The sequence below is a fragment of the Leptonychotes weddellii genome, chromosome 2, assembly GCF_054177405.1.
Source record: "Leptonychotes weddellii isolate Sample4059 chromosome 2, ASM5417740v2, whole genome shotgun sequence".
Classification (NCBI taxonomy): Eukaryota; Metazoa; Chordata; class Mammalia; order Carnivora; family Phocidae; genus Leptonychotes; species Leptonychotes weddellii.
The window spans coordinates 151,397,091-151,421,258 of record NC_138370.1 but is presented as its reverse complement, the minus strand read 5'-3'; the positions used below and the strand labels follow the sequence as shown (position 1 = coordinate 151,421,258).

Here is a 24,168-nt window from a genome sequence, read left to right as displayed (position 1 = left end):
TGGCCATCTGAATGTATTCTTATGAAAATATTCATAAGCTGAAACAGCATAAAGTGAAGATGTGACTATCATTAATTCATATGGAAAAATTTTTGAGTGTCCCCAGACCCAAAAAATTACCTCTCTTAGGCTTTCCTGATACCACAGGGTAAGTCCTAATAACAGATGCACAAAATGAACTGAGATATAGCATAGATGTTCACAGACACAGTTCAAAGCTATGGTGGCTTGATGCTGAGAGGCTGAGTGTGGTTGCCAGAAAGGAGCCTGGTGGGGCTCCTCTCGCTGCTTAGCTGTGTACTGCCTCTATTTGGGCTCCCCGCAAATATAAACGCTGTACCCAATTTTTGCTTTTCACCTTTTTTTTTTGTAAAGGCAAAAATCATCTTCAAATTTCTCACAGTTAGCAAAAACAGGTACTAATGTGGGTCTTACGTAAAAGTGAAGTGATATAATGTGAATTTTCAGAAAGCGGGGAATACCCCATCCCTCCCACCGCCCACCACTCCAGCAACCCTCAGTTTGTTTCCTGAGATTAAGAATTCCTCATATCAGTGAGGTCATATGATACATGTCTTTCTCTGATTGACTTATTTCGGTGGCTGGGTGATAGACATTGGGGAGGGTATGTGCTATGGTGAGTGCTGTGAATTGTGTAAGACTGTTGAATTACAGACCTGTACCTCTGAAACAAATAATACATTATATGTTTAAAAAAAAGAAGAAGAAGATAGTAGGAAGGGGAAAATGAAGGGGAGGAAATCAGAGTGGGAGACGAACCATGAGAGGCTATGGACTCTGAGAAACAAACTGAAGGTTCTAGAGGGGAGGGGGGTGGGGGGATGGGTTAGCCCGGTGATGGGTATTAAAGAGGGCACATTCTGCATGCAGCACTGGGTGTTATATGCAAACAATGAATCATGGAACACCACATCAAAAACTAATGATGTAATGTGTGGTGACTAACATAACATAATAAAAAAAAAAAAGCAGGGGGATACTTGTATTTAGAATCTAAAAAAGCTGAACTCATCCAGAGTTGAATGGTAATTGCCAGGGATGGGGGGTTGGGGGAAATGGAAAGAAGTTGGTCAAAGGATGGGAACTTTCACTTATAAGATGCTCACATTTGGGGGACCTAATGGACAGGATAGCAACTATATTATATGCTCGAAAGCTGCTGAGAGAGTAGATCTTAAATATTGTCACCACACACGCAGAGAAAAAACTATGAAAAAAGTGTTGGTCTATTGGTAAAATTAACATGCCACACATGACCTAGTATTTCAGTGCCTCAGATGTCTTTCTAAATGGTTACCTTGACTTCTGTTCACTTTAAGAAGCAATTGCCTGAAATTGACAAGGCAGGGAATGACAGAACAAGTCTGCCCCAAATCCCCAGACAGGTTTGATTTTAAATATAATACAAAGGATAAAGATTACTGATAAATCTTTGACTCTACTCCTTTAAGTCATTACTGCAAAACATAAAAAAATTGCTCAACTGAAGTGAAGTGAACCGCAAGTTGATGTGACTGTCTGAGAATAATATGTCAAAGAATTTTATGATTCCTAGTAAACTGATGGGGAAAACAATTTATTAGTTATAGTTTTGAAAGGATTAAAAAATTCTTGGAGGCTGTGTTTGAAATGTATATTCTGCCTCACTGAACAATTTATATCAATAATTTATGATCATACTATTTTTTATTTAATGCACATATTAGCTTTTACGAGCATGTTGGGAATTATTGCAAACTGAATTTCATGTAAAATATACCTGTATTTCACAGTAATTTGCTTTATGCATTTTAAGTACATTAATAAACATGTGGCTGATCCATTTTTTTCATTTATTTCTTAAATACACTTTTCATTTTTGAACAGTTTTAGATTCATATATAAGTTGAGAATACAGAGATTTCTTATATAGCCCAGCCCAGTTTTTCCCTATTATTAACATCTTATATGATACACTTTTTATAATTAATATTGGCATATTATTATCTAAAGTGTGTAAGTTATTTAAATTTCCTTACTTTTAACCTGATGTCCTTTTTCTGTTCTTGGGTCCCATCCAGAATAACACATTACATTTAGTCATGATGTCTCCTTATAAGGGCTCCTCTTGGCTTTGGCAGTCCCTCAGACTTTCCGTAATTTTGATGACCTTGACATTCCTTGGGGGAATACTGGTTCGGTATTTTGTAAACTGTCCCTTAATTGGGATTTGTCTGGTATTTTTCTTTTATTTTAAAAAAGATTTTATTTATTTATTTGTCAGAGAGAGAGAGAGAGCACAAGCAGGGGGAGCAGCAAGCAGAGGGAGAAGCAGACTCCTTGCCGAGCACGGATCCTGATGGGGGACTCAATCCCAGGACCCTGGGATCATGACCTGAGCTGAAGGCAGACGCTTAACCGACTGAGCCACCCAGGTATCCCTGTCTGGTATTTTTCTTATGACTAGATTGTACTTCTAGATTTTTGTGAGGAAGACTACAGAGGATAAGTGTCCTCTTTGTCATGTCATATTGAGGGTAAATATTATCAGTGGGCCTCATCACTGCTGATGTTAACCCTGGTCACCTGGCTGAGACAGTGTTTGTCAGGTTTCTCCACTGTAAAGTTACTCTTTTTTTCTCTTTTCATACTCTTACTGTTTGAAAGGAAATCATTAGTAGTTTGCTAGGGCTGCTGTAACCACGTGACACTAGCTGGTTGGCGTAAACTTCAGAATTTATTGTCCCAAAATTCTGGAGGCAAGAAAGTCTAAGAGTTAAGGTGTTGGCAGGGTGTTTCCCTTTGAGGATGATGAGGGAGAATTTGTTCCATGCCTTTTTTCTAGCTTCTGGTGGTTTGCCGGCATCTTTGGAGTTCTTCATACACATATTGCCCGGATCTCTGCCTTCATGTTCACTTGGCGTTCTCACTGTGCACAATGTATCTGAGTCCAAACTTCCCAATTTTGTAAGAACACTAGTCATACTGGATTAGAAGCCCACCCTACTCCACTAGGGCTTCAGCTTAATTACATCTGCAATGACCCTACTCCCAAAGTCAAATTCTGAGGTACTGGGAGCTAGGAATTTACCATAGGAAGTTTTGGGAGACACAATTCAACCCATAACAGTTGCTATGTGCAATACATACTTAAAGGATGGAATTATAGTCTTATTTATTTAAATTAGTATGCACTCATTGGTAACTACTTTGTACTTATGGTTATCATTTAATATTACAGTTTGGCCATTTGGAACCCTTTCATTTGGTTCCTATGTCCCTTTAATATACCCCTATCAATAGTGTTTATTTTTATTTAAAAATAATTAGCATTTCCTTACTTTCTGACACCACAAAATGCTCCAGACTCACCTTGTTATTATCATCCATTCTCCAAGAACTCCAGGAGCTCTGGGTCCTTTCATTGAGAATGCTTTTAGCAACCAAGATAGGGCACTAGTTGTGCTCATTGCTAGTGAGTGGCTTCTAGGTTCTTTCAGTTGAGGAAGAAAAGAGCTACATGTGTATATACTTTCCTACACACACACACACACACACACACACACACACACCCCTATATATATTTCCATTATGTAACCATTTGAATCTATATTCAGCTAAATGAGTTCATTCTAATGTCTCCATTACTACATGGATCATGCTTGCCCTTTCCCCTTGCTTATCTGTAATCTCCTAAGACAACAGTGAGAAACTTGGCACCTACCACCCACCATCCATTCACTTAATTGTCCAATCTTAGTATACATTTATAGCAGGCTTTCATTTACTTTTAATCCACAGAATTATTGCAGTATAAATATTTATAAACCAATCATAAATATTTAAATATGCAAAAATCCCACACAGTAATAGCTTACATTTCCTAGGAGTAGCTGCAGAACTAATTGATGAAATGTAATTTCTTCTCTGGATCATTGTTAATGAGGACAGTTCCATTATTGAAGTGCAACTAGCTTTCTGTTTAATGTAATATGTTAAGATATGCATTAGACCAATTAGAATAAATGATACAAACATCAACTTCATGTTTTCATCAGAGTAGTAATAAAGTTTATGTAATCTCCTTCCCTATATATATGTTATTTGTATTCATAAGTTCCATATACATGTGTACACATACTCTACATATCCTTACATACATGTAATAAAAACTTCAATAAATATTTCACAAGTAGTAAAATGATTATTGAGTTTCAAAAACAGAGATATAAAAGTAAAAGCTGAAAGGTGTTTTCAGTATATTAAATGTTTGATTATAAGAGGGGAAGAAAACTCCTGATGCCAGAGGTTTATACTGGGAGAATTCCAAATATCTCAAATATATCAAAATGTAAATTTTTTCTTTGTTCATCATATACAACACTGAATTTTGCCTGGCCTTTATATACTGTATGTAGTATAGTATTTATCAATAGTGTGTTTCTTTCCTTTCCTTTTTTGTGTTATAAATCTAGTTTTTTTTTTTAAGAATTTTTATTTATTTATTTGAGAGAGAGAGCAGGAGAGAGAAAGAGGGGGAGGGGCAGCAGGAGAGGGAGAAGCAGGCTCCCCGCTGAGCAAGGAGCCCAAAGCAGGACTTAATCACAGGATCCTGGGATAGTGACCTGAGCCGAAGGAAGACACTTAACTGACTGAGCTACCCAGGTGCCCATAAATCTAGTTTTAATTGCAGATGACTGCTTGCTTCAAGGACAAACAAAACATTGAGTAAGTTTGTGGGAAGGTACAAAAAATAAATTAAAAACAAACGGAGTTAGGGGCCTCTGGGTGGCTCAGTCAGTGAAGCATCCCACTCTTGACTTCAGCTCAGGTTATGATCTCAGGGTCGTGAGATTGAGCCCTGCATCAGGCTCTACTCTGTGTGTGGAGTCTGCTTAAGATTCTCCTTCTCCCTCTGCCCCCCCCACCTCTCTCTCTCTCCCCCTCTCTCTCTCAAAACAAGCAAATAAACAAAAAACAGGAAAAAACAACTGGAGTTAATACACAAAATGCATGGCATATTTCTCTGCACTAGTTGTCTATAAAATTGTATCTAAATTTTCCATCAGTCACTATGTATCAGGCATCTCTTTTTGCTCTGCTTCAGAGTCTCTATCCTCACTTGGTACTTGTCCCCCCACCACTGTAGTTACCAGCTCTGCATAGACCTGGACTGACTGCACACAGATGCAACATGACAGCCCTGGGCCCTGGACCCAAGCCACACACTCTCACCTCCCATCATGTGGGCTTCTCTGTTGACATTGCTTTGGGACATGAACTCTGCAATCTCATCACTGTCCTCAATAAAGAAGCATGGCAATCTGTTCCCTTTCAAAATGTAATCCCTGCTGCCATTTTTTCCTTCTACTGTTCTTTTCTTCACAAATTTATGCATCTGTACGTTTACTGTGTTATGGACACAGCATCAGAAATCAAAGGAGAGCCTACCACACATGAGCCTTTAAGTGCCTCATGGAGAGACTATGGTAATTCATCACAACATTAATACAGCTGGTAACAGCAATTTTTTTTACCTTTTTTATTTGTCTTAGGAGTTGAATATGAAGTTATGGAGAGCTACATATGTCAGGGAAAAGGGTAGTTACCCTTGGCTGATCAAGAAACAAGGGATTTAAATTTCAGTTTAGGCTCCCTGAGATCTCTCAGAAAAAAAATGCTTGCAGATTGCATTTTACTTGCAAACCCAAGCCTAGTGTACCTGGGCAGGTGTCCTTGAGACCACTGCCTTTCTGGAGGCATTCACTTCTGATCCTATCACAGGGAACTCATTTACTTAGCCTCCTTTGTCACTAACTGACTGCTTTTAAAGTAAAACTTATGTCCTGCTCATCCTTCCTTCAATACCCTGAGACAGCAGGGGGTTCTTAATGCAAACTGGAGAACAAAATAAGAAAAAAAGAGGAGAACATTAAGACTTCCTCCCAAACCATCCAAAGTAAAATTCAGGCTGTAAAACAATGATGCTTTCCCTCCAGTAGGGACTTGATAACCTTTTATTCATGGGAAATTCAATTAAAATGTGCATCTCTCCTGTTTCCTGAAAAATTTAATTTGTATCTTAACTTGCTACTGCTGTGCCCAAGATTTTCAAATCAAATATTAAAAATGAACTTGTCAGCTCCAGTAGCTTTATGCTGTGAGCTAAACACTTCATAAATTCTCTTTCATTTTGTAGTCTATTAAGATACACTTATAAGTGAATGTGTAGTGTCTTAAATTGTTAATAGGTAAATTTTTACAATGAGTTTTAAATTAGATTCTCTCTCCTTACTCACTAATCCACCTCATTTCCTGTGTGTATTTTTGTCTTCATGCCCGATTCATGATCTCAGAATCCAACACAAGCCATTATGTTGTTTGAATCATTTCAGATGTCCTAAAATCTCATCAACTTGCTTTTTCTCATCCATGTTTCTAAACTATTTTAGATCTACTTAACCAACAAGGCAAAAAAAAAAATCAAAATTTTTAGACATGTTTGCCTTTGAATGGAGAAATTATGACCTTATTAGTCCTTGATAAAATATTCAAGATTATAATTTAAGATGGCTTTTCTTTTTCTTTTTTTCATGTATATACCAATTGACTGTAATATTTGTTATAACCTCTGTATAAGTCAGAATTACCTTTACTTGCTAGTGGGAGGGATGGCTAGATCCTGAGACTCCTTCAGATTCTGTATCTTTTGTTATCTCTTCTGTTCTGGTGGTTTGCAAACTGGCTACGAGAAGCCCTGCATTCATATCTTTCAAACTTACTAACCTCAGTGGGAGGATAATCACTCCAAAGAGTCCTTCAAGAAAAGTCCACAAAAGGCATATTTGTTTGGTTTGTGTGGTCAAAGCTCCACAGAGACAGACCTGGGTCACAGAATATTTGCTATGGCTCCACAGAACCTCACAAAATAGTTTTTCACAGAAAAAAAGGGGGAGAGGTTGTCACCAGAAAAAGGAGGGAGAAGAAATACTTAAAAAATAATAATAATGTCAGTTATCAAACTCCGTTACTATTCTGTTTCAGTCTCTTCTCACACTTGATTTTAGATTGCCTTCTGGATTATAGAATTTACCATGTTGCATTGCAATTGTTTTTATATTCTGGCCCTAATCAAACCCAGAGCATCCTAAAGATAAGATGCCAATATTATTACTTTACAAAGTATATATTGTCATTATTTCATTTTCAGAGTCTAATCCAGCATTTAGTACTTAGCAGCTCTTCAATAGAGGATGATTAATTATACTAAATAATTACATGTTTTGGCATTCTTTTATATTCTTATTCAGCCCTTATACGTCCTTTTTCCTTGTATTTCCTTTAATTTTCCTTTTTTTTTAAAATATTTTATTTATTTGAGATAGAGAGAGAGAGAGCACAGGAGTGGGGGTGGGGGGGCAGAGGCAGAGGGAAAAGCAGACTCCCCACTGAGCAGGGAGCCCCATGCGGGACTCGATTCCAGGACCCTGGGATCACGACCCGAGCTGAAGGCAGACGCTTAATGACTGAGCCACTCAGGCACCCCTCCTTTCATTTTTCATTTCATCTGCTTCTCAAATCACTTTCCTAGGAAGCCAAGTGAAAAATATGTAAGTTTAATAATATATTTTATTTACAACAAACACTTTCATGTTTGAGAGAGGGTGACCTCTTGGGCCAATAAAAAGAAGCAAAAATATAACAAATGTAATTGTTTTGTTCATGAAGCTAACTCAAATATACCTAAAATCTCTGATCTCTCATATCTTCAAATTCATGAGAATACTTTGGTTTCTTGTTGGCTTTTACCCCTAATCTCCAGTGCCTCTGAGATTACTAATTGCCATTCTTACTTAAAATGGAACTAATTTTGATTGTGTAGTGTTATGATGCATCTTTGTCCCGGAATTTTAGTGTATTTTCTATTTTATTGGCTGTTTATGATTCACATGTATTTTTATTTAACTCATTACAGGTCCAAAGCTGGTCTCACTCTTATTATATCCAATGAGATTTGCTATGTTTTGGCAAGCAACATGCCAAATCTTGCCACAAAGTTTTATGGCTCTAGCTTGGTCCTGGGGCTGTTGTAAGTTCGAGGTTACTCTGGATCAGGTACTAGATTAGCAGATATTTCCAGAACACAAGAAAGAAAGAAAAATTAGTATAACTTCTCATGCAGTCACTTTTCTATGCCAGTTCATCTTTGTGATTAGACAGTTCTTTATTCCTGTATCATGCCATGTTTAAGTGTTTTTTGTTTGTTTGTTTGTTTGTTTGTTTTTTCCAGTTACTTTTCTCTAGAATGTCTTCCTGGGTTTTTCTCCCAAGTGGCTTCTATTCATCCTTACATTCTCCCTCTTTACAAAAGTTTTTCCTAAACTCTAAAATAACAATAATAATAATAATAATAATAATAATAATAATAATTGTTACCTTACTGTGTACTGTAACATCACCTTGTATTTTATTTACCATTTTATCACTAGTCATAATTGGACATTTAAAAATTAATTTTTTGTTCCCTATTGTAGTGTAAATTTAATGGAACATAAGACCACCTTGTCTTGTTCATTACTGAATACCCAACCCATATATGGCACACAGTAGACTTCCTACCCGCCAGGATTTTATTAACTTTGTTTTATTTTATTGTGGTAAGAACATTTAACAAAAGATTTACTCTTTTAGTGAATTTTAAGTGGACAATACGTGATTGTTGACTATTGGTACTAATGTTATATAGTAGATCTCTGAGCCCGTTCTTGCTTGTCTGAAACTTTATGCCTATTGATTAGTAATTCCCTATTTCTCCCTCCTTCAAACCTCTGGCAACAAATATTTCACTTTTTGATTCTATGAATTTGACTACTTTAAATACTTCATGTATGTGGAATCATGCAGTATTTGTGTTTCTATGACTGTCTTATTTCACTTAGCATAATGTCCTCAAGGTTCACCCATATTGTTACAGAATGTCCTCAAGGTATGCCCATGCTGTCACATACTGCAGACTTGTCTTCTTTTTAAGGCTGCATACATAGCATTCCATTGTGCGTATTTACCACATTTTCTTCCTCCATTATTCTACTGATGGACATTTCGGTTGTTTCTACATCTTGCCTATCGTGAACAGTACTGCAATGAACACAGGAGTGCTAATATCTGTTGGAGATCCTGATTTCAATTGCGTTGGATATATACCCAGAAGTGAGATTGCTGAATCAATCATATAGTAGTTCTGTTTTTAAGTTTTGAAGAACCTCCATACCATTTTCCATAGCGGTTGTACCATTTTGCCTCCCCACAGTGTGAAAGGATTTTAAACTTCTCCACATCTTTGCTAACACTTGTCTTTTTTTCTCTCTCTCTTTTTTTGGTAGCAGCCTACCTTAGTGGTTTCTCATTGTGATTTTTGATTTGCAGTTCCCTAGTGATGAGTGACATTGAGCACCTTTGCATATTCCTGTTGACCATTTGCATGTCTTCTTTGGAGAAATATCTATTCAAGTTCTTAGGCTGTTTTTAAATTGGATTATTAGGGTTTTTTATTATTGAGTTATAAGAGTTCCTTATAAATTTTGGAGATTAACCCCTTATCAGATGTATTGTGTGTGAATTTTTTCTCCCATGCCACAGGCTGTCTTTTCACCTGTTGATTGTTTCCTCTGCTGTGCAGAAGCTTTTTACTTTGATGTAGCCCAACTTCTTTATTTTTGTTTTTGCTGCCTGTGATTTTAGTGTCAACATCAATGAAATCACTGCCAAGACCAACTCCATGAAGATTTCCCTATGTTTTCTTCTGGGGCCTTTAAAATTTTCAGGTCTTATGTTTAAGTCTTTAATCCATTTTGAGTTGATTTTTGTGTATGGTGTACAATAGGGGTCCAATTTTATTCTTTGGCTTTTGCATATTCAGTTTCCCCTGCAGAATTTCTTGAGGAGACTGTTCTTTTCCCATCACGTATTCTTGATATCATAGTTGAAGAACAGTTGTGGATTGGTTCTTTCTCAAGACTGATTTACCCACCCTGGTCCTTTCTGTTTCCATAAGAACTTTAGAATTATTTTTTCTATTTCTGTAAAAAATGTCATCAGAATCTTGATAAGGATTGCATTAAATCAGTACATTGCTTTGGGCAGTATGGGAATTTTAACAATATTAAATTTTCTAATCCGTGAGCATGGGATTTCTTTCCATTTGTTTGAGTCTTAATTCTAACCAGATTTAGGCTGTTTCAACTCATCATTTTTGAGTCAAATATAAACAAGCTCAGTGGTAGAAAACTTGTTTCTCTTATTAATTATTTTATCCCCCAGAACCTAGAACTTTGCTTGGCCCATAGTATGTGTTCAGTGAATGTTTTTTTGAATAAGTGAAGGAACCTTTAATGTACATCATATAATAAAATGTCTTAGCATTGAAGAACCAGTTGCTGAGCCAGTGGTGCCCTCTGATGACCAAAAATCATCATTATAATCTTTTTCTTAAACCAAGTGACTAGCCTTTGGACTTCCCTTTTGTGTTTAGCACTTCATAGTATAACTGAGGGTTGTCCCAAAGAGATTCCGTTAAGAAACCCTAGTGCAATCATAGCTCTGTAAGATAATATATATGTGTATCACTTTACAGTTTTCTTAAGTCTTGGGACACATAGATGTCAGGGTTCTTCAGAGAAACAGAACCAACTATATGTATTTGAATGCCATTGGCATATTCAAGGAAGAGTAAGTAAGCTAGTAGGGCTAAGAACAGAGTGATAAAGAAAGAAGTTATCAAGATTGGAGATATTGTCAGGGGACTCGAGCTTTATTTATCTTTAATCAACACCAGAGGATATTTACTAGCATGACAGTTGTTTCAAATATGACTTCATAAATAAAGTAAGTAGGGGTTGGGGTGCCTGGGTGGCTCAGTCGGTTAAGCATCTGCATTTGACTCAGGTCATGGTCTCTGGGTCCTGGGATCAAGCCCCGTGTAGGGCTTCCTGCTCAGCGGCGAGTTTGCTTTCCTCTCTCTCCCTCTGCCCCTCCCCACTGCTCATTCTCTCTCTCTCTTTTTCCTTTTCTCTCTCTCTCTCAAATAAATAAAATCTTAAAAAAAAAAGTGAGTAGGGGTCAAGACTTGTGAATTAGTTAGAAACACTACAGAGGAACTGGCCATCACATGGATAGCAAGCCAGCAGTCTGTATGGTTCTGATGACTCTTGAATTTTTATTCCCAAAGTGCCTGGTATTCAGTCACTACTTTGAAAGAATCTGGTTGTTGCTTAAAAGTAGATAAACAGACTCCTGTTTCTAGCATATTGTTACATTTTCTTCCAGAGGAGCATTCATGCTAAGCATTTAAAAAGACTGAGAGATGGGATTTTATTGAGCTTAAGGGAACAGGTTGCAAAACTGTCTTAGTTCCTGTTTGCTAATAAACATTTGTATGTGTACAAAATTTATTCTAATGATTGCTTTGATATGTGGCACATGTCTGGAAGAAAGTACTTAGCTCTTAACCTACAAAACTTAGATGCTAGGATACCAAAATGAAGCCAGCAATTATGAGGGCCCATGTTGGCTTAGATCAATTTACAACTTAGACCAATTTTACTGGTTTCCTTGGGAGACCCTTCCAAACTGATGATTTTGAATCTACCTTCTCTCTTGTGTATACCATAGAACTGTATATGAATGACAATATTATAAGACATGGATTATTTAATGGAAAGAGCACTGCTATGAAAATCAGAAGACAGAGCTTCAGTCTCAAATCTACCATTACTTAATTGTTTATATTGATAGGTTAGTTTATTGCTTTGGACCTCTGTTTTTCTGTAAAATGAATTTCCTTCAGACTGTGAAAATCTTTGAGTCTATATGAAACACATAGATTCTTATCTCTCTGGAAGGATTCTGTTAGGGACTGAATCGGGTTCCTTCCCACAACTCATAAATTGAAATCCAAACACCCAATGTTACTGTATTTGGAGATAGGGCCTATAGAGAAGGTAATACAGGTCAAGTGAGTATGGCCCTAATCCTAAAGGACTGGTGTCTTTATGAAAAGAAGAAACAAAAAGAGCTCCTTTCTCCCTGCAAGTGCTCAGAGAACAAGGCCATGTGAACCCACAGTGAGAAGTGGGCCCTTTACAAGTCAGGAGGGGATGTAGCACCAAAAACTAACCATAATGGCACCTTGATCTTGGACTTTTAGCCTCCAGAACTGTGTAAAAGTAAATTTCTATGGTTTAAGCCATGCAGGGTGTGGTATATTGTTATCGCAGCCCCAGCTCACTAACACAGAAGCATTGCACAAGACACATCATCTGGGGGGCAATGCCATTCTAATAGAAAAAACTATGACATTCAGAGTCAGAAATGTAGCTAAATGTTGCATGAAGTTAAGCAAGGGACTCAATTTTGCAAAGGTTCAAATTCTTTTTTTAAAAAAATAAAGGTAATAAAACCCAATTTATTGGATTATTGTGAAGTTTATTTTTTTAAAGGTTTTATTTATTTATTAGAGAGAGCAAGAGAGAGATAGCAAGAGAGAGCACGAGTAGGGTAGAGAAGGAGAAGCAGACTCTCAGCTGAGCAGAAAGCTGGCGCAGGACTCCATCCCAGGTCCCTGGGGTCATGACCTGAGCTGAAGGCAGATGCTTAACCGACTGAGCCACCCAGGTGCCCCTATCGTGAGGTTTAAATGAATAAAATAATTTAAGGAAATACTTTGTAAACTGTAAAGAATTATATAAATATACTGGTTTACTCCACCTAGCCTGGGAATCTTCTATTTCAGAAAGACAAAAATAATACCTCCTTACAGACACTAGCTCAGATCTCTTCAGGCCATTCTTGGGCAGGAAGCTCCACCCAAATCCTTCAGACTAAGAGAACAAATAACTCCAAGTGCATCTAAACAATTCCCTTCCACAACTGCTTTGAAGTCAAGTGTATAAGACTTCCCTTTTAAACCAATAATTCTAAGAAAGTAATTCTATACAGGACAACTTTCTCTAAAGTTTTTTAAAACTTTATTGAGCAGTAATTGACAAATATAATTGTACATATTTAAAGTCTATACAGCGAGGACTCTCTCTCTCTCTCTCTATATATATATATTATGGAATGATTCCCAGGATTAAGATAATTAACACACCCAATACTTCACATAGTTAACTTGTTTCTTTTGTGGTGAGAATTATTTTTTTTTAAAGATTTTATTTATTTACTTGACAGAGAGAGACACAGCGAGAGAAGGAACACAAGCATGGGGAGTGGGAGAGGGAGAAGCAGGCTTCCCGCTGAGCAAGGAGCCCAGTGCGGGGCTCGATCCCAGGACCCTGGGACCATGACCCGAGCTGAAGGCAGATGCTTAACCAACTGAGCCACCCAGGTATCCCTGTGGTAATAATTCTTAAGATCTACTGTCAGCAGCTTTCAAGTATATAATACCATATTAAGTACTAGTTAATAATGATTAAGTAATTAATAACTTATTCATTAATAATAACTAATGTTATTAACTATCGATCCTCAGAACTTATTCTCAGTTTTTGATGAAGATGTTAAAGGGAAAAGCACAGGAATCACCTAAAAAGCTAGTTAGCATGTTTAAGGAAAAAAATCAGTTACCTATTTAATAAATCACCAGTACATAAGTTGGTCCTGTGTTAATTCCTATGGGATGTCTTCCTTGTATTTACAATTATGTATTCTTTTAAATGTGATTTGGTTCTCACTATACTTTTAACAGATTTCTGTCCAGTGTGATTTAATTATGAGACTGGCATTTTTTTTCCAAAAAAAAAACTTAATTGAGATAAATGTTTTTAGAACACAGATGATTTTCTCTAGGGTCTTTTATTGAAAAGTCACTCTGTTTTGTTGCCAAGGACACTAAAATTGCTGGTTGACTGGCTTGTCATTCCTTTTCTAATGAAAAGAGACAGTCTGGAGATTTCCTGGAAAACGAATCAATGTGAATGGGAATAGTGGTTTAAAGTCTTTCTGCTGAACTATTTAGAACATGACAGAGACCAAACAAGATTATAGAGCAAAACTGATATAAATTTTTTTATTTTTATTTTTTAAAGATTTTATTTATTTGTCAGGGTGAGAAAGAGAGAGAAAGTACACAAGCAGGGGGAGAAGGCAGAGGAAGAGGAAGAAGAAGGCTCCCCGCTGAGCAAGGAGCCTGATGCGGGACTTGATACCAGAACCCTGGGATCATGACCTGAGCTGAAGGCAGATGCTTAACTGACTGAGCCACCCAGGCATCCCCCCTCCACACTGCATTTATTTTTAAAGTTAATGTGTCATCTGTTCCATTAACCAATATACATGATGAACTTTTTATTGACTTAAAGTTCAGAAATCAGAATATGTTAAAGAATGACTAGTAGCTTTGATATAATAGAAGATCATGGGGCTCCTAGGACTTAAAAGTAAAATTCCCTCAGGGGTAACCTATCATTTTAGGGCAAGAAAACTCTTTGAAATCTGTATTAACTCAGAACTGCTATGTGTGTTTCATCACCAGTCTTTGATAGTTCAAATGTAGGGAGAATGGGCCAAATGTGAAAGGAGGTAAATGAGAGAAAGAAAAGAGATCCAATTATGCTATTGCCTAAGTAAAGTACAAAGAAGAAAACAACCTTCAGTCTAAACATATCCAGTGTCATTTAAATAGAAAAGATTTCAGTCATATACTTGTTATTTTTAATTACAGAAGTAGTACCTGCTCTATATTAAAAAAAATAAAGAAGCAAATGATGTCTTTTGATGTGTCAACTTGGCCACAAGTTGATGGGCCACAGTCCCCAGTTATCCATCAAATGTTAATGCAGCTATTGCTCTGAAGGTATTTTGCAGATGTGATTCAAGTTGATATCAGTTGACTCTAAGAAAGGGAGATTATTCTAGATAACATGACTAGGTTTGATCCAATCTGTTGAAAGACTGTAATAGGAAAGTGGAGGTTTCCCTGAAGAAGAAGAAATTGCACCTGTGGACTGCAACTTCAGCATGTGCCCAAGACTTGCAGCTTAACCGTCCTGACATCATGACCAACAGATTTTTGACTTGCCTTATCAGCCTTGATAGTTGCCTCAACCATTTCCCCACAATAAATCTAGTATTATATACCTCTTAATGGTTCTGCTTCTTTGGTTGAAACTTGACTGATATAAATTTTGGTGAGGTTAGAGGAAAAGAATATGAAGGATGATTTTTCTGAATTTGTTCTGGGTTCTCTAGTTGACAGATCTAAAGGCACTAATGACTCTATTTCCAGTAGCAAAGAGAGCAGTGACAGTCCAGGACTTGATGTGTAACAGAGATATAAAATATTGCCACTGGATACTTCTAATCAAATGTCTATGGAAAACAAGGTTCTGGATGATGATGCATTTGCTATCTGAAGACACTGTAGTCAAACTAAGTAAATGGGATTGATTGGTTGCCCCTAATTGTGCTGGAAAAAGTAGAGGAAGAAAAGGATGAGCTCAGGGCTTCAAATTCTTAGCACAAGCTCTACATAAACTATTTGGAAGCTTTCCTATCTTCCCTGAAAGAAATTCTTGTCTACTGCAGTTGCAGGGCTAAGATTTCTGAAAATCAAACCCAAAGTCTCATCCTATAACTGACTGAATTACAATGCAAATTGATCTTCCAACCATCTAAAACATCTTCCACTAAAATGAGGGCATTGGTTAGGGAGGATGAGATCCTAAAAATTGAAATGGGGTCATATAGGTAGTTCCTGATAGAGCCAGAGATGTCAAGCCTCTAAATCTGCCAAGTCTTCTCTTCCAGGAAAAGCAGTCCTTTTATCTTTGCCTAAAACAAACAAACAAACAAATCGACAACAAAAAACACCAAAATGGCCTCCCTGAGGCAGTTGCCTAACCAGGCATTGCTGACTCTTCTCAGTATGTACCACCTACCACCTGGCTTTGATTATAAACGATTATTAAATTCAATTCACAGGGTGCCTGGGTGGCTCAGTCGTTAAGCGTCTGCCTTCAGCTCAGGTCATGATCCCAGGGTCCTGGGATCGAGTCCCACATCGGGCTCCCTGTTCAGCGGGAAGCCTGCTTCTCCCTCTCCCACTCCCCCTGCTTGTGTTCCCTCTCTCGCTGTCTCTTTCTCTCTGTTGAAAAATAAATAAAATCTTAAAAATAAATAAATAAATTCAATTCACAGAAGCCCCCAAAGGTTGAAATAGAGATTTGGACCCAAGAGGAGGTTCACCATACACCAAAAGAATTATAGGATTTTTTCCCCAATTTATGCAGACAGAAATCTTGAGAATGTGTATAAGAATGGATCATAAAGGTCTGAGATCATATGGAAGAATATAAAGTTGAATCAGGCTAAATTTACTGATATGGGGCCTGTTATGAGAGATTCTGGATTCCAAGTTTTAGCTTCAGGGGTTGAAAAAGGCTTTAACAATTTGTCTGGTTGACTGAAACATGGACTCAAGAATGGCCTGTACTAAAGGAAACTGAAATGCCAGAACTGTCTTGGTATACTTTAGAAGAAGGTATCCAAAGGCTTAGAGAGATTGGAATGCTAGAGTGGTTTTATCAGGTAAGTGTCTAATTTGGCACCATTCTCCAGTGTTCTAAGTACTACTGCTCTCTTTTCTTTCCTGCTATAAATTTTGTTGTTATTATAGGTCAATTAAGTATAGAAACAAAATCATTTTTATAATCAAATTATAGACAGAATATCAGTCTTTGTATGTGAGCATGAATATGCTCCTTTTCAGTTTGAAAATTATATAATTATTAAGTGTATATACATTAATAACACATAAAACTGTTGGAGGAGGTCATGGAGAAGATTTGACCAGCAGTTGACCTGCATGCTGAAACAGGCAATCAGAGGCTCCTCACCCCCACCCTGTCCTTGGAATGTACATTCTGCCCACTATTCCCACAGTGGGAGCCATTTCAAGAACACAGACTTAAGAGAGCAATGTGTTGTTGAGACCACCTGGACTGAATATGTGACTAAACCCAGTTAAGACCTCCATATAAACTTTTAAAATTCTGGCAGGTGGGGCGGAGATCTACTCATCTTGTGGCCACCCAAGAGAATCTTCATATGTAAATTCCCTTGTCTATTAAACCTGCCACCTACCAATCTGGCGTGGTCTGCCTCTTTCTTTGGTCTCTCTTTGCCCTCTGTGTATGGGGCCAGTGTTTTTTTGTTTTTTTGTTTTTTAAAGATTTTATTTATTTATTTGACACAGAGAGAGAGAGACCGCTAGAGAGGGAACACAAGCTGGGGGAGTGGGAGAGGGAGAAGCAGGCTCCTGGCCGAGCAGGGAGCCCGATGCGGGGCTCTATCCCAGGACCCTGGGATCATGACCTGAGCCAAAGGCAGACGCTTAATGACTGAGCCACCCAGGTGCCCCGGGGGCCAGTTTTTGAACCAGCAGTATATTAACTCAGGAAGGTTGATTTCTCTTTTGATTTAAGTATTTTTTTTTAAATCCTGTATTTGGTAACCAAAAGATTGTTTTAAGTTAACAAAAAGTAATCAATAAAATCTGAAGAATGTCTCACTTAAGAACTCCTCTTTCCCTCCTTTTATGAACTAATCTAGTCACCTGAGAAACACCAATTTATTTTTTTATTTTTATTATTTTTTAAATATTTTATTTATTTTGACAGAGACAATGAGAGAGGGAACACAAGCAGGGGGAGTGGGAGAGGCAGAAGCAGGCTTCCCACTGAGCAAGGAGCCCTATGGGGGCTCGATCCCAGGCCCCTGAGCAGGGCTCCATCCCAGGACCCTGGGATCATGACCTGAGCTGAAAGCAGACGCTTAACGACTGAGACACCCAGGCATCCCAAGAAACACCAATTTATAAGACCTCATAACTTGAGATTCTCTTTCCCTCTGCCCCTCTCCCCACTCTTGCTCTCTCTCTCTCTCTCTCTGAAAAATAAATAAATTAATTAATTAAAAAGAAAAAAACAAACTAGGAGCATGATAAGAGACAGCAGGAAAGCACAAAATTAGACTCATGAGAATTGAAAGTCTACATAAATAAGGAAAAAAATAAGCTTTGACTTTCTGAGACAAATGTATAGATGCCACACAATAATTCTCTCCCCCATTTGAAAAGCTAACTATATATTCTAAGGTCACAGTCTTCATTAACCTATCAGTTCTCTTCTTTCTATTACATTTAAGACTTTTTTCTTTTGCTTTTTAACATGGTGTAATATATTTACACATAAAAATATAGCCCTATTGCACAATGTTAAGTGATAAAAGAAAAAGAACTGTATAAGAAATTAGAAAAGAGGGGCGCCTGGGTGGCTCAGATGGTTAAGCGTCTGCCTTCGGCTCAGGTCATGATCTCAGGGTCCTGGGATCGAGTCCCGCATCGGGCTCCCTGCTCCTTGGGAGCCTGCTTCTCCCTCTGCCTTTCTCTCTCGCTCTGTCTCTCATGAATTAAAAAATAAATAAATAAAAAATAAAGAAAGAAAGAAATTAGAAAAGATAATGCAGATTAACCCAAGAAAATTATAAAGAAAAAAATAGATATAAGAGAAGAAAAAATGAGAGAAGGTGCAAATAACCAAAATCAGTTTACAAAAGATCCTACAGAACTTGAAATGCCATTAAACTTGAAAATTTAGATAAAAATGGGAAAATTTCTTAAAAAAAAGCATACCAACCTGACAGAAGAAATACAAAATATGAAAATCCCAATAATATTAAAGGGAAAAATCATAGAATAACCTTAATAGACGAAGAATAGGTATTTGATTAAAGGCAGCATCTGTTCATAACAAAAAAATTTTGGTAAATTGAGAACCAAAGGGATATTTATTAATCTGACAAGGTTTATATTCAAAATATCTATTTTCCATCTTGCTTTGGTATGGTTATTATATCTATTTTCCAATTGTCAGCCAAATCTCACTTATGACTCCTATTTAAGCATATTTTTAAAAATCTAAAAAAATAAATATAATTAGTTTATGCCCTATAACTATGGTTCTTTTGCCACTTTTTTTTTTTTTTAATTATCTATCCATGACCAATCTCTTGTATGAAAAAAGTTAGAGATAATTTTGGGGACCTGGATGATATTATCTTATTCCAGAAGGGATTTAGGTTTGTTTCTGGCAGGTGACCAGGTTAGACACACTAGCCTGATCCAGAGTTTGAGACTGAGAACTGGAATTTTGTCCTCGTTAGGACACTCCTGTTTTGTAAGTGTAGTCCTTTGGGGCTCAAATGAAAGGCAAGCATTTTTACTAGTCTTGCTCTTTATCAAGTCCTGAAATTTCTTATTTTTTTCCTCTCTTGATGTGCAACTATTTTGAAAGCTCTGCTGGACTCCTAATCATTTTAGAACAAGTATTTGTAGAAAAATAAGTGCCTATAAGTGTGAGAATAAATTCTCTAGTTTCCTATATTCTTTCAGGTCTTGCCTTTTAAAATCTTCCATGCTTTGGTAGATCTCCAATGCATTGGAACAAACTTTTAAAAACATCTTGTTTAGTTTTTCCTGATGATCTCAGTGGGAAGATTTGTCCTAATTACTTACTGTGCCATTAGCTAAAGCTAAACTCCCATTATATTTATTTTTAAGTGTAATTTGTGTATTTGGACACAATGCTAAATTTTCTATTTATAGTAATGGTGCAAAGTTTCCATTAAAATAAATTTAGTGAATAAAATGGAAGTCAATTTGAATAAAAATACCAAGTAAACAGTATGTATAGGAGTTAGGCAAACGTGGTAAAGGCATTAAAGAATACCAGTGAGTGAAGTCTTGGAAACAAAATGAAATGATCTATATTAAATGAATAGTTCAGTGTCTTCCAAGTTTTTGGTATTTAGAGATGTCTACCTCCCTTATCATGAAGTTATCCTTACTGGTAGGATCCCTGATCACAGACTCAATTTCAAAATTTCAAAAACCAAGTTCCTGCTTAGTTCCTATCCCCAAGCCCCTGTGCAGTTCCAGTTTTGCTTTTACTTGTTCAGAAGATATTTATTTATTTGTTTGTTTGTTTGTTTATTTTACTTCAAAGTATTTTTATTCACTTATTTTTTATGTTTTTAATTTTAATTTCAGTACAGTTAACATGCACTGTCATATTAGTTTAAGGAGTACAATATGGAGATTCAACAATTCTATACATTACTCCATGCTTATCATGATAAATGTACTCTTTAATCCCCATCACCTATTTCACTCATTTCCCTACCTACCTCCCCTCTGGTAACCATCAGTTTGTTCTCTATCGTTAAGAGTCTGTTTCTTAGTTTGTCTCTCTTTTTTCCTATGCTAAGCGAACATTTATTAAAATCCACTGTGTAAAGACACTTATAAAATGTTGGTGGTTTGGTGCCTAATCTCAAGGTGCTCATGACTTATCTGATGAGATAGAAAAATGAGCAAATTGCATCAGTTTCATAAGCACAGAAGTAGCACAGGGTTGGTATGATAAGCTTTTTCTTAGGGTGGGAAGTTATAAAAAGTTTCTTGTGGAATCTGGGGATGAATCTGGAGATGAATCTGCCGGATATGGTGAAGGAAAGTGAAGAGAGTCTAAACCGGAAGTCAGGGAAGGGGGGGATTATTAGAGAGAAAAGAGCTTGAGTAAAGGCAAAAAGGTAAGAAGCAACGTAATTTGGTTGGGTGACTGGAAGGAGTCAATTATCACTGATAAAACACTTGAGAGAAGGGTATAGCAAGATTATTTGGTTAGGGAGAAAAGCAGGAGAGAGGTCACGAAGGAATACAGAGACTATTCTTTGTAATCAACAGGGAACCCCAGATGGGGTTAGGCAGAGCAGTGTCATCACTCATCTGTACTTATCCAAGATCATGTTGGTGAACTAGAAAATATGACTTAGGTATCAGGGTGAGAATTAGAATCTACACGATGGGATCATCACACAGTATGTCATGAAATTATGACTCATTTTTCACTGAAGTCCTATCTTTGATTGCAGTTGCAACAATAAACAATTCTTTAAGACCTCAACATATACCGTTCTTGTTCATATCAATATTTTGAGGTATACATTACAGGACAAGAAGTTAGATTTCTGTACTGATGGCTCTAATTAGGAGCCATCACAGATATGTGGTGATTAAACAACATGCTTCTGAACAACCAATGAGTCAATGAAAATATCAAAAGAGAAATGAAAAAAAAATACCTTGAGTCTTATGGAATGTACATTTTAAACATATATGTTAAACTTTTGCTCAGAACCAAAAGTTCTTAACTTCTTAAATCATAGAACACAAAACAACTCAATTTACTGGATGGCAATCATTCCTATATTCAAAAGGTAGAAAGCACATTCAGAGTGAAGCTAGTTTTTTAACATCTATTGAAATTGGGGTGGGGGGAACCATCAGTTAGGAGCTTGGTGTCACTGTACAACACGCATGCCTGCAATGTGGTGTTGTCCAATTAAAATATAAACTCTTAAAACTCATTTTTGCTACGTCATATTTAATAACAGCATAGATGCTGACCCCAATTTGCCAGATATCATTTTGTTTCAACCTTTGTATAATACCATACATTAACTGGGAACAAGGAGCAGAAAAGAGATAAGTAAAATATTAAGAATTTATTTTTTATATTATTGTCACGGAAAAACCTTTCTTCTTTATGCACTTCTCAATTCTCACCATATATATTTAAAACTACTTATAATTTTGTTAAAATAAGAAGTTTAAAAACAGAATATTTCATTACATATTTACTCTGAATTCTCCCTGTTAAATACCTATGTGGTCTTCTTTACTTCATGAATAAAATCTGAATAAATTAACTTAGTATTGATAGAATTCTAGCTCAAAATTTTCCTTCTTATATCTGTGACAATGGACTACAAATTGTATATAAAAGTACTAATTTACTAAAAAAAAAATGCCTTAGTTTTTAGTATTAGAAATAATATTAATTTACCAACAAAAAATTTAATTAAAAATTTTAATGCACTCAATAACCTGGTTTCTTTAATTTTAGGTTCATGGATTTTTTTTTTGAGTATAGTTGGCACACAATGTTACATTAGTTTCAGGTGTACAATATAGTGATTCAACATCTCTATAAGTTATGCTAGGCTCACCACAAGTGTAGCTACCATCTGTCACCATATAATGTTAGCACAATACAACTGACTATATTTCCTATGCTGTACCTTTTATTCCTATGACTTTCATTCTATTACTGGAACCCTATATCTCCCACTCCCCTTCACCCATTTTGCCCATCCCCCCACCATGTTCTCTCTGGCAACCATCAGTTCTCTGAATTTATATATCTGATTCTTTTTGTTAATTCATTTGTTTTGTTTTTGGATTCCACATATAAGTGAAATAATATGGTATTTGTCTTTCTCAGTCTCACTTATTTCACTTAGTCTAATACCCTCTAGATCCATCCATGTTGTCACAAATGGCTAGATGTCATCCTTTTTGTGGCTGCATAATATTCCACTGTATATATGTAGTACATCTTCTTTGTCCATACATCTATTGATGCACACTTAAGTTATTTCCATATCTTGGCTATGGGAAATAATGCTACAGTAAACATAAGAGTGCCTATATCTTTTTAAGTGGTGTTTTTGTTTTCTTTGGGTAAATACCCAGTAGTGGAATTGCTAGATTGTATGGTGTTTCTATTTTTAATTTTTTGAGGAACCTCCACACTGTTTTTGCACAGTGGTTGTACCAATTTACATTCTCACCAACAGTACTTGGGTGTTCCTTTGTCTACATTCTTGCTCACACTTGTTATTTCTTATCTTTTTGATTTTAGTGAATTTTTTTTAAAGCATAACTTTTAAAAAATTAAAATAGTATATAATGAAGACATAGTCAAATCCATTAAGACTGGGGAGTTTTTAAAAAATATGAGTAGGAACCCTCAAATTTAATTCAATCATGTGCTATTCTTTTATTATTATTTTAAATTCCAGTATAGTTAAAATACAGTGTCCTATTAGTTTCAGGTATACAATATACTGATAACCATGTACTATTATTTTAAATAACGCTCACCAAAATGAATTCCTAGAACATTAAATACTGACAGCTACTGAAAAGATATTATTTAAGCTCATTACCGTTCACTGGTTTCTAGAGCCCTTAAATGTTTGTTTTTAAACATTTTATCTAGTTTTATAGTTTTTTTCTGGGGAGAGGATGTGACAACATCCTCACTTTGCCCTACTGGATGTCCATCTCTTCATATATATATGTTTTTAAGGCCAAGAGGATAGTTAATCAGTTTCTGTTTCAGTATTCCTCTGCTAGCAGTGAATGCTGGATCAGCTGGACCATCGGAGGCTATTGCCTATGACCAGAGAAGAGATTATATTGGCTTAAACCTGGGCAGCAAAATGGAGTAGGTTTGAATTCAAGGAAGTTTCAGAAGTACAATCAATGGAACTGGGTTATTGGATATTGAGTATGAAGAAGAGAAGAATGAATGTTGTCTTTAGATTTCCAGCTTCTGTGACTGTGTAACCATTTTGTTGGTTGAAAAAAAGTATCTGTCTTCTACTTTGTGCCAGGCACTATGCTAAACATTAACAAAATGATGTTATCTGTATCATCAGCTTGCATGTATCAGTGGTGCCATCAAATAAAACTGGGTAGCTGATAAATCATAATTATTTTGTTGATGTGATTCATTGCTCAGCTTTCATCAGAAACCTTCATAAATCTCAAGGTACTAGCTATCAAGTAAGCAAATGAAACAAAATTATAAGAGATAGCAATGATTTCTTACTTCCACATGGGGGCACTTTTAAACTCAGAAACTCTTAGTTCTCCATTTGTCCAAACCTCAAGGTTGTTACTTAGGAACAGAATGATTGTGGATGTTTGCATTAATCCCCAGTATTTGTAAATGTCTTTTTTTTTTTTTTGAGAAAAACAAATAATAAGCATCTTTTCCTCAAATTCATTGGCAGGTATACTGTCGTTTGAAAATACATGGTCTCTCCCTCCCTTATTTTTCTTATTATTCTAGAAGTATTGTACAAAGAAAAAGTTTGGTATGAGTTTAGTTTTTCCCTTTTCCATTTGCTCTTCAATTGTTTAGAAACCTAGAAGGGTAACTGAGAGCTGGCATTCATTTAAGAGTTTCTATTTCCCCC

The 24,168-nt window shown here is 36.4% G+C and overlaps 1 long non-coding RNA gene across 1 annotated transcript; it reads left to right on the top strand.

The window, feature by feature from the left end:
• Positions 1-2,198: 2,198 nt before the first annotated feature.
• LOC145720364 (uncharacterized) lies at positions 2,199-16,177 on the top strand. The gene is made up of 2 exons (XR_014143281.1): positions 2,199-2,435; positions 13,231-16,177. It is a non-coding gene; the product is annotated as an uncharacterized LOC145720364 (long non-coding RNA).
• Positions 16,178-24,168: the final 7,991 nt, after the last annotated feature.